Source organism: Diabrotica undecimpunctata, unplaced genomic scaffold (assembly GCF_040954645.1).
Source record: "Diabrotica undecimpunctata isolate CICGRU unplaced genomic scaffold, icDiaUnde3 ctg00002392.1, whole genome shotgun sequence".
Lineage (NCBI taxonomy): Eukaryota > Metazoa > Arthropoda > Insecta > Coleoptera > Chrysomelidae > Diabrotica > Diabrotica undecimpunctata.
In genome coordinates, this window is record NW_027313573.1 from 7,381 (window position 1) to 19,089 (window position 11,709).

Consider the following 11,709-nt stretch of genomic DNA (forward strand, 5'->3'; position numbering starts at 1 on the left):
CCGGATACGGAAATATAAGTCGAAATATAAGTATACATCGCTTCTTATATCTTTATTATTGACACACTATTTACGACTTACAGTTAATGATTTACATAGTACTACTAACTCTTTTTAGTGTAGCACCTGTAATTTAATTTATTTATAATGAAGAAAACCTTAATTTTTTTATGATGATGTCACCCAACTAAAGCGTATTTTTCGTGACAACATAACATACATCAAAATCTTATAAAATTGTTTTTGCATTTTTATTTCCAATTTATGGACAATAAATTAAAGCCTGTCTACGTGTAATACCTTTTTAAATTTCAGTTTTGTATAGATTTTTTGCAATCTTCTTTGAAATTGCACTCGAGACTGTCTAAGTATCTACTGATATTTGATCACGTTACTCGCATTGCCAAAAGATTACTAATGATTTGATAAATTAGTACGTTTTTTATTTGCTAATATATTTCATTTGGCAAGATTAAGATAACTAAATTTGAAAAGTACAGATTATTTAATTTAATATATGAATACTAAGTAATGTTCCAAAAGTTTAGGGAATATTTTGTAAACTTTAATAGAAACCGACAAAAACCTTCAAAAAAATGTTTTACAGGCAATTTTTGCATGTCCCATCTTCTGCTTTACGTTTGTTTTCTTTTATCGTTGGTCTTTCCTCTATCGTTTATCCTTAGTAAGGATTTAGCAGACAGCCGAATCTACTAAAGAAAAAATAGAAAATTTCTTGTAGATTCTAGAAGACTCTAAACTGACAAAAAACATGAACTAACTATTATCATGGTCGATTTTAAAGCCAAAATGACCCAAAGTACAGTCGAGAATGATGTAGCACATTATGGTCTTGGTACAGAGAACGAATGAGGACAAAGGCTGATCCAATTCACCTAAGAGACGAATATGGTTGTAACAAATATATTTTTCAAATTACATTCAAGAAGACGTTTTTCTTCTTCGTGTGCCTCCTCATTTAAGGACGTTGGCGATCATTATGGGCCATTTTACTCTGCATGCAACAGTTTTGAAGAGTTCTTAATTGTTAAGCATTGTTGTTTGTCCACACCACTGCTTTAAATTTTTCAAACAGGACCGTCATCTTTTCGGTCCTCTTTTGCTTCCACTTTTCCTTGTATAAAAAATCGCATCCAATTATATTTTCCATTTCTAAGTATGTGACCAAAGTAGGTCATTTTTGTTTCCTTTATAGTGCCAAGTAAACGCGCTATCTCAGAGTGGCTTTGAGCCCTACGTGTCCAGGTTCTTTAGGTTTTGTTAATTTTTTTATTTATCTGGGTATATTTTTATTTTATTCCCTCTTAAGGGTTTATTTTTCTTCTCAGTAGGCTTTATTTATATTTTACTATCACACCGGTTCCTTTTATTTTATGCCACTATTTGTTGTTTTGGACGTTTGTGTTTCCATCGATGCAACGCGTCGTATCTCATGATCACTCAGTATCTCACTTAAGTGATTCTCCAGTTCCGCAATTTTATCCTGGCTTTTTTCTTCATTATTTCAGTCATCTGACTTGTTGCGGTTCTCTGAATCTAAATCGTTTGGCGACATATCTTGAAACGTTTAACTGCCTCTTTAGGCTGCTGTTATGGGCCGCTTGTATCCTCTTCTTTTTTGTATTACATACATGACACCGTGCGAGAGATGCATACGTTAGTATCGGTATTATGATACCATTTATTAATCTAATTTTTTTTTTGTCTTTAATTTACTTTTTTTACCCGTAAGTCCTCTTATTGACGCTTTTACCATATTGGCTTTTTGTATTGTGGCGTCTACGGGTTTTTTGAATATAAGTCCTTTATCTATTATGATTCTTAGGTATTTGGCTTCGCTTTTTCATTCGATTGTTTTGCACTGTCAGTTGTTCCTCTGGTTGTTAATATCTCTGTTTGAAGAGCATCGATTGCGTCTTTTTCCGAGTTTATGGCGATTTTCTATTGTATACTCCATTCTTTGATAGCCTCTTCTCTGATTTTGTAGCTTCTGTATATTGAAATAGCAGTCGTTAAATCCAGCTGCTATGTAGTCTGTTAGTCTGAGTACTTGTAGCTTGCTGGAGTGTTCTTGCCGGAATCTGAATTGTGCTTCTGGTATTATTCCTAGCCTGTTTGTTTCAGCTTGGAGTCTGTTGAGGATGATTATCTTTACGATTTTGCTGATTGCCGGTAGTAAGCTTATCGGCTTGTAGTTTTGCGTGCTGTCCTTTCCTGGTTTTGATATCATTATGATATGAGCCTCCTTCCACCGATTTGGGAAAAGCCTATATCTTAGCATCGCATTGACTCTATTTGGTATAAATACTATGACTCTCGCGGGTAACTATTTCGGAGCCATATTTGTGATCTGGTTTGATTCAGGTGCTTTTCTTGAGGAACTATTTTTGATTTGAACATCAACTAGAACATCCTAAACATTCGCCTAAGGTTAATAACATGTCAGTGTATTCAACATTTGAGTACATTTTGATTTGATTTTACAAATGACAAGGTTTCAAAACTCTAATTATTGTTGATTTATCGTCATAACAATCAATAAATGTCAGATTTCCATGGCACACTTGAAGAAAATAGAGGTATAACTATTAGAGCTTTATCATTACTACCAGCATCAATTATTACTTCATAATTTTCAGATCAAAATATTCCGAAAATGGTACACAGTATCGAGATTTACCAGGAGTACCTTTTTCGTGTAAAATTGAATGATGTTTAAGTTTACTCGAAATTTTGATTAACAATTATACTATTAAAAAAGTTATATTGACTAATACTTAGTACGATCCGTGTAACTAGCGCCCTCTATGAGAATCAGATATAAAAACAAATTCATGGGATGTATCAGCTTCCAAAACATATTCGTATAAAATTTTATTACTATGTTGCCAGTAGTTTCGGCAAAATTTTTCGTACAAAAATTTTTTACTAAGCAATCCCCAATTATTTTTCAGTTTTTTACCTACCCTAGAGACGGGGTTACCTTTTTTTGAAACACCCTGTATTATAGTGAAAATAAAAAAAAATACATCATCGTTGGATTTTTTATTTTTTCCTATTTATTTATTATTCTACAATTCTAATTATATTTCTATCTAGAGTTTTGTACATTTAATTTAAATTCCTATTACAATCTTTATTTTATTAAAATAATCTTAACAATAATAAATACTAATAATAAATACAGTACTGATTTTAGTAACACAGTTTTCTTTAAATATTCTTGTGCTGGCAGTCATCGTATCTTTTTACAAAAAAGTAAAAGTTAAAGCAGTTTATACTTTTGGTTTCAGTATCAAAGTTTCATAGGCATCCAAATTTAGGGATTTTCCGTCCACTTCATCTCTGTAAATAAAACAATCTGTCATAATATGCGGGAAGAAACTAGTGGTACATAAAAAGGTATCATTCATTGAATAAATGAATGTATTGAAACCAATAAAAGTACAGAGATGCGATCATCATATCATTTGTTAGTTAGTTAGTTAGTAATTTGTATAACTTGTTAATTAATAAGTTGATTTTTAAAGTGTAAAAACAAAGACTAAAATAATTTTGCCGTTGAGTAGGATTAGTTTTCATAAATTTGACAATTGTTTGATAACTAAAAAGCTTTACTAGCCAAAGCTTTTTAGCTTTTAACCAAATTTCAGCTACAAAATTTAATATGCTTAAAAGAATGTAGTTAATCGATTTGTAGAGTGAAAAAGCTCGATCAATTTTTTTGCAGGTTTCAACTCGTACTAATTAAATTATTTAATTAAATTAAAGGTAACATGTTCAGAAGCTCAAAGAACCTTTGAATCTCTGGAGTATCTCAGTGGAAACACCATTACGGATTAGAAAAATTAGAATAATTTCTTGTATTATAGGAAGTCCAATAAGAAGAAATTTGAAATTGATATGGTTTAAAGAAGGACAGTTCAAATTGATTGATTGCAAGGGATAAATAGCAAGGACAATGAAAGAAAGATAAGGTGAATGATATTTCACCTAGGTCAACCTTTTGACTGTTACTTAAAACATATTATAGTATTACCAGTTACTTGAACATTTGCAAAAAGCCTCTTACAAAATGTTTTTCAAACCTTTACAAACAATCTGACTTAAATTTAAAATGGATGTAATCAAGTGATCTTATAAGAGACTATTTCATCTTTTCAAAAAGTTCTATATCTTGGTATTGATGCATTGAAGGGGAGATAGTGGCTTCTGTAAAAAAACGGGATTGTTGAAGGAATTTAACTTTTCTTTTGAAATTAGTTTAATCTGTGAATAATATTTGGATCGTTGACTGCTATTAGCTTATTAACGTTTATTCCGGTTTAATAGTCTTGAAATGAAGATGTAATAGTTCTTAATCTTGATAAGAATATGGAAAGCTGATAATTTGTATGACAAAGAGTGATTTGAAGATGAATGTATGACATGATCGGTCTGAGTAGGTTTCCTGTATCTATTAAATTGAATTAGTCATTGATTCTAGTGCCGATAAGTCTAACAATTTTAAAGATTCTAGATCCTTAGTCAAATTAATATAAAGGTAAATTTGTTTTGATTTCAAAAACTAACAGAAACTTATGAACAAGTGACAAAAACTTATGAAGAACTGTAGTTGGGGAAGTTGAGAAATTGGAAATGTTTATTATTTATTTTACATTTTGTTCTAATTGGAGAATGAGCAGTAATAGGAAAACAAAACATACGATAATATATTTAAGATTGATAATAAATAATAAAAGACTGAGGAAAATTACAGAAATAATATAAATATAATGATAATAATGATATAATAAATGAAAATTATGTTAAAAGCTACAAGATATGACGAAGTTTAAGAAACTTTGTATAAAACAAGAATAAACATACCTGTAACTCTAAAGAACATAATGTATATCAACTCTATGTATAATCTTATCCCTATCTTCATTTTACACGTCTAGTTTGATAACCACCGAGTTATAAAAATAAATAAGGTCACAAATTCATATACTCAAATACTTACCCAGCATTTCTTGAGGATTTACTACTGCTAATAACCACTTCTTAAGAACTTCCTCTATTAAGATTGATTCCTTTAATGGGTTCAGATCCAAAATTAAAAACAAGTTGAGCTTCATTGATCCACCTTCATTATACCTAACAACTTGAAGAACATTCTGTGCTTCGTCTAAAGTTTTAACTTCGTATTCACTTTGACGCCATTGGGGTCGTAACCTCTGCAGCTTTTTGTATATACTTAAATGACTCTTTTCGTCTTTTAGTTGATCTTTCACATTACATTCAGCTTTCTTTGAACTGACGGGCAACCACGTCTTTTTTCCATCGGTCATCATTCAATCTTCGCTTATCCACTGCTGGACATAGATCTCCCTCATAATTTTCCATCCATTTCGATCTTGTGCCTCTTGCATCCAATTCCTATGACAACGTTTTAGATCGTCAGTCCAACGTGTTGGTGGACGACCTCTGCTTCGGTAGGCATCATCTCTTGGTCTCCATTCCAGTATCCGCTTTGTCCATCTATTATCTGTCATTCGAGCCACTCAGGCCATGGAGTGGGATGTCAACTTTGGAAAAATGGCGTGCACCCTATTCTTCATGCTATGGCATGCTGGACGAGCCATACAGTCTGTAGTCAACACCCCGAGGTATGAGCGGAACACAAAGTGAATAAATACTCATACGCTTATGAAACGCACCTGGCGGATCATAAGGGCCTTCACATTTCACTCTTTTCAACTTGTCTTGAGTGAAATGTCTTTAATCTTTCCTATCAGCCTCTCTTGGCTAACTCTTGTTTCTTCCGACCCCGAATGGCGATTAGGTTTCCATCGGGTAAATCCTGCAAATTCGCTATTGTCCCATTGAGGGGTGTTCTTTCGAAATCCCTGGAGATTTTATAATAATCCGTACAGTTTTCTGCGTGGTCCAGACCTTGTGTTTCACAATTAACTTCTCCGTTTTCCATGCCGATTTCTTCTCCGTTGTAAGTAACTTGAATTCCCGGCAGGAAAGCAGATAACATATTTAACAGTCCACTCTTTCTTTTCCGGCTTTGGTAGCAATTCTGTGGTTATCATGGTTTCCCAACTAGAAACAATTAAATAGTTTAATAATTTAATATTGAATATTATGTTTGTACTATATTGAAAATTTACAATAGTAGAAAAGCTAATTTATAATAGTAAATGATTGTTTTTTTCATAGTTGCCCTATAAAATGCAGGAGTCTGTACTGGACTAACACAAAAAAAAGTCAAAAAGTCTAGTAAAACATAAAAGGTCGACAAAAATCGCCATTTTTAACGTGAACGTGATGTTATAGGGTTGGGCCGCGTACACTACCTTGAGAAACTCCTGCCGAGACCGGATATAGATCAAGCTTCACCATAATTATTTAGGAAGCATCTATCTATTATATATAAACGCCAGTTAATAAATCTTTTTTGTGCAATTTCTATTCTGGTTGAAATTTCCCCGTCACTTTCAACCCTGCAGTCAATCCTAGATATCTAAAGAGGTCCACTTCTTCTTTGTCAACCCTCTTCCATCCACTCCTGAATGTAGGTTTCTCCCAATTGCTTCCATCTTTCTCTATCTTGCGCCAATTTAATCCACTGTTTGCCTGCCACTGCTCTTATGTCATCTACCCATGTTTTTTGAGGTCTTCCCATGTTTCTTGTTGTCGTCCTTGGTCTCCATTCTAGAATTCTCCGTGTCCACCTCTGTCATTACATCGGGCTACGGACCTGCCCAGCGCCATTTTATTTTTGTAATTTCTTCCACAATATCACTAATCTTCGTTCTACGTCTTATCTCGGTGTTTCTAATCTTGTCTCTCAGTGATATTCCAAGCATGATTCGTTCCATTGCTCTTTGCGTTGTTTCTAATTTTACAGCAGATTTTTTGGTAAGGGCTACTATCTCCAAGCCGTAGGTACAAACTGGTAGTCTGCATGGGTTATGCATCCTCAACATCCTTTTGGATTTATGTAATTTAAGTTCAAGTTAATTAAACCAATTCATTGAATATTTTCCCGTTTTTCATTCTGTTGATTAATATTGCCGGTCTGTTAATGTGGCATACTTCTGTGTTTACACTTTGAAGACGGGAGAGCGATCAGAAAACTAGTCAAATGATGGTTGTATATTTAAGTAATTAAAAGTGATGCCTTTAATAACACAAAAGTCAATAAGATCCGCTATTTTTCGCCCGTCAGTAGGTCAGTAGGTAGGTTGATCTGTGGATAGAGTGCTAAAATTACTGATCACGATACTTTTGAGTAGGGTTTGGCCACATGCTGTAAATAAATAAGAACAAATAAAATATTTATATACTTTAAATGCTTACTTACCACCCAATTAGACGTGTATATTTTTGGAAGATTATCTACCCAAGAGTGTATTAATGAGGCAACATCACCAGCGGTGGAAGTCGTTTCCAATCCAAGCAACACAAAATTAAATGAGAAGTGAGCTCCCAATTTTGATCCGTCTGCTGTACCATAATATGGTACGACATATTTTATATCAACAGCTGCTTCCGTCATGCAAATTCTAAAAATATTTAACAATAACTATATGTAGGGATGAATTATCCGATCAACAGGTTTTGTTAATTGTTTACATTTTAGGCACATCCACAGTTAAATAAAAAACGATACATTCTAAGCAGTTATTAACAAAACGTCAATTAATGTGTGTAGTTTGTGTCTTATATAAATCAATGCCTTGATAGGTCCCTAGGCGAGAAGAGTGTCTCCCTGTTTTCCTATCGATGTAATCTTTTATTTTGATAGGGCATTTAGGTAAATTATAATGATGACTGTCTTATTCCTTTTGTGTCTGGTTGTATGACGATAAGTCTAAGCCAAAAAAAAAAATGTGTGTAGTTAAGTGTGAAATATCTCAGCTTTAACACAATTTTGAGTTTCAACATCAAAAATAGCATTTTTGCTGTACAAACTAAGTCATTAAAGTTAAAGTTAAGTCGTATTTACTCATTATAAATTTAAAATTCAATTTGGGTAAAAATTTTACACAGAAGTTATTTAATACTACAAGACGTCTGGTGATATTTTTGACTACAGTGGTTCAACAATGGTACCGATCAACAAACGTTCTTACTTTACAGTTTCTAAACAACAAAAAATTATAGTTTTTCCAAAAAATATTAATACATAATACTATAAACATAGAAGAATATTTTCTTTATCATTAATAACACTAATACAATCCAAAACCGTACTGCTCTCGTCTCTCGCTCTCGAATCTCTAATGGTCGAGTTTGCATCTACTGTGGACAATTTTCATCTGCCAAAAGATTACATTACTTATTGTGGCCCGACTATTCTCCATCGTAATATTTTAAACTATGATCACCGATATATATCTAGACAAGAAGTAGGGTAAACTTTTCCATAGTAGGACGCGATACATAGTGGGAATTTCACTCTCCTGGCTATTTTATCGTCGCAGCAGAGCTATATTTCAGTGTGTGTGCTATCATAAATATGCCGTTCCGAATCACGTCTTAGTTTTTTGATTAGTACTGTGCGATTCAATATTTTAGAAATTCAGGTGAGTGATCAGCTGAACATACATCACCTCCATATCGTCTTATTCTGTTTAAACCTAGCTAGACCTTCTTCTTCTTCTTCCTATGCCGTCCCCATTAACGGAGGTTGGCGACCACATTTCTAAAAGTTTCTCTGTCTTTTGCAATGTGGAATAATTCGTTTACAGTCATGTTTGTCCAGTCTCGAATATTTCGCAGCCATGACTTCCTCTTTCTACCTATTCCCTTTTTGCCATCGACTCTACCCTGCATGATGACCTGCAGAAGACTATATTTATCATTCCTCAGTATGTGTTTAAGGTATGCAGTCTTGCGTACTTTTGTTGTTCTCAACAATTTTTTGTCTCGACCCATCCTTCTCAGCACTTCCTCATTGGTGACCCTGGCAGTCCATGGAAATCTCAACATTCTCCGGTATATTCAAAGTTCAAAGGTTTCAAGCTTCTTAACTATTTGCGCTTTTAACGTCCATGTTTCTACCCCATACGAGAGTTGGGACCAGACGTAACATTCAACAAACCTCAGTCTCAGCGCAGTATTCAGATTTTTGTCGCAGAACAATTGCTTGAATTTTAAGACGATACCCTTGCCATTTTTATTCGTACTCTAATCTCTTGGTCTGAATTTAATTCTGTGTTGATGTAAGCTCCCAGATATTATTATAATTTATTGGACTCCTTGATACTATCATAAATTTGGTCTTATCTGTGTTGATGTCAAGTCCCATTTGAATGCAAAGACCACTTTGATAAAAAATTTTGTCATTTGTATTTTGATGCGCCATGAAATACACTAAAACATGGTAAACATTTTGATTTTTTGCAGAACTGAATATTCGAGACATCAAAGATCCCAACTGTCAGCAGTTTTCGAAAAACGCATAGAGGATCATGAAGTATATGCAAGGTATATGCATTATGCTACAGAAGATGTTGTAGAAAATCAAATGTCATTGATGAGTGCATCCAAAAAGCATGGTGTATTTACTCATTATAAATTTAAAATTCAATTTGGGTAAAAATTTTACACAGAAGTTATTTAATACTACAAGACGTCTGGTGATATTTTTGACTACAGTGGTTCAACAATGGTACCGATCAACAAACGTTCTTACTCTACAGTTTCTAAACAACAAAAAATTATAGTTTTTCCAAAAAATATTAATACATAATACTATAAACATAGAAGAATATTTTCTTTATCATTAACAACACTAATACAATCCAAAATCGTCTCTCGCTCTCGAATCTCTAATGGTCGAGTTTGCATCTACCTTGTGGACAATTTTCATCTGCCAAAAGATTACATTAATTATTGTGGCCCGACTATTCTCCATCGTAATATTTTATAGTTTATTTTTATGAACGAGAGAGTAATTAGCATAATTTTAACTGGTAGCTCCGACCACTCCATGGGCGTGCTCAAGATTAATTGAAAAATTACTTTGAATAATTGTAAAAAATAAATGAATTATTTCAGTGTTATAAAGTGTTATGTGTATGTAAACAAAAGTGACCTCTTTTATCACACACTATATTAGAACTGACTGGCCTACATTAAAAAGGGTTTTAAAAAATTCACATTTTTTTTAATTTTTAAAAATTACAAAAGAGAAAAAGAGTTTTTAAACCGTCTAAGGTATGTTAAATAGATGAATAAAAATATTAATATAAACTTACAGCTACTTGTTACAATTCCAAATCAGATTCAGAAGATGAACTTTCAGAACCAAGATTTATAATAACTGGCTCGATCATTTTATCAGTAATATTGTCCAGCTTCCACATTTTTTCCTCTTCTTTAATAGTGTGATTTACTGCCTTTTCCCAGTTTTCAGGTTTTACATTATTTACGACCTCCAAAAACAACTGTTTAACATCATGAATTTTAAAAGTGGTATTTTTTCTTGAAACTTCACTCTTTATCTGTGCCCATACCAGTTCAATCGGGTTTAATTCACAATGATATGGTGGGGATCTAAGTACTGTCATTCCACGATTTTTGGCAATTTCATCAATTTCGTATTTTTTAAATTTTTCTTTATGAAGGGCACACAACGAATAAAGTTCCTTTCTTATAGATCCGGGATGGTACGTAATATTTTTTGAACTCAGCCAATTCTGCAAGTCTTTTTTTAACCACTTGGTTGTGGGCAGTCCTTCTATAAGTCTGGAGTGATAACTTGCATTATCCATTACTATTACACAGTTCTTAGGAAGAAGATCTATCATTTGTTCGAACCATTCTTGAAAGACATCAGCGTTCATGTCTTCATGGTAGTCACCGGTACGAGTTGATTCAAAAGTTAATAAACCACCTTCAACAAAACCGTCTGAACTGCCAATGTGTACTATTATCAGCCTGCGTCCCTTTCCTGATGGTGGGTTTAAACCAGTAGATAAGTTATTTACAAAAGCGTGCCTTTGACTTGTAACAGTTTCATCCTGCCAAAATTTATTTGGTGTATGACCCTCGTTGATCCATGTTTCATCAAGATAAAATATTTTTCTTTTTTGGTTTCTCATTTCCTTTATGGTTCTTAGAAAATGTCTTCTCCATATGACAATATCGCTTCTTTCTAATAAAATAGACTTTCTGGGATTCTTTTTCCAGCGGAAGCCTATTTCTTTTAAAAGTTTCCATACGTACTTCGACTCATTTCTGGGTAATCCTTATCATCTCGAACTGAGACAAGAACTTTATCCAATGTTGGAAATTCTTGTCTAAAGAAGAATTCATGCACTTTCCGTCGAAGTCCTTCTTTAAATGATATTCTATTTGAAATTTTGGTTTCCCTGGAGCATTACGTGGCATTTGAAAACTACCACATTTCTCTTCTTTAATAACTCTGTAAATCGTAGATTTTCCAACACCAAGTGTACTGCTAACTAACTCAACGGTCTCATCAACACTTTCACATAAACGTTTGTCTGTAAATGATTTAAAACAATTAAATATTAATGTTTTTTCATTAACTGTTAGAGGACCAATTTTTCGGCGTTTACACGGCACTTACAAATTTTCCATAACACTAGTATACACAATAAACTGCACCTTGCAACTGAAGTACCTACTTTTAGTGAACTGTTAAGAATTTTGAATACGCCA

General features: G+C 33.3%; 1 pseudogene; it reads right to left on the reverse strand.

Annotated features, from left to right (window-relative positions):
* Positions 1-3,053: 3,053 nt before the first annotated feature.
* LOC140431972 (maltase A1-like) lies at positions 3,054-7,661 on the reverse strand (annotated as a pseudogene).
* Positions 7,662-11,709: the final 4,048 nt, after the last annotated feature.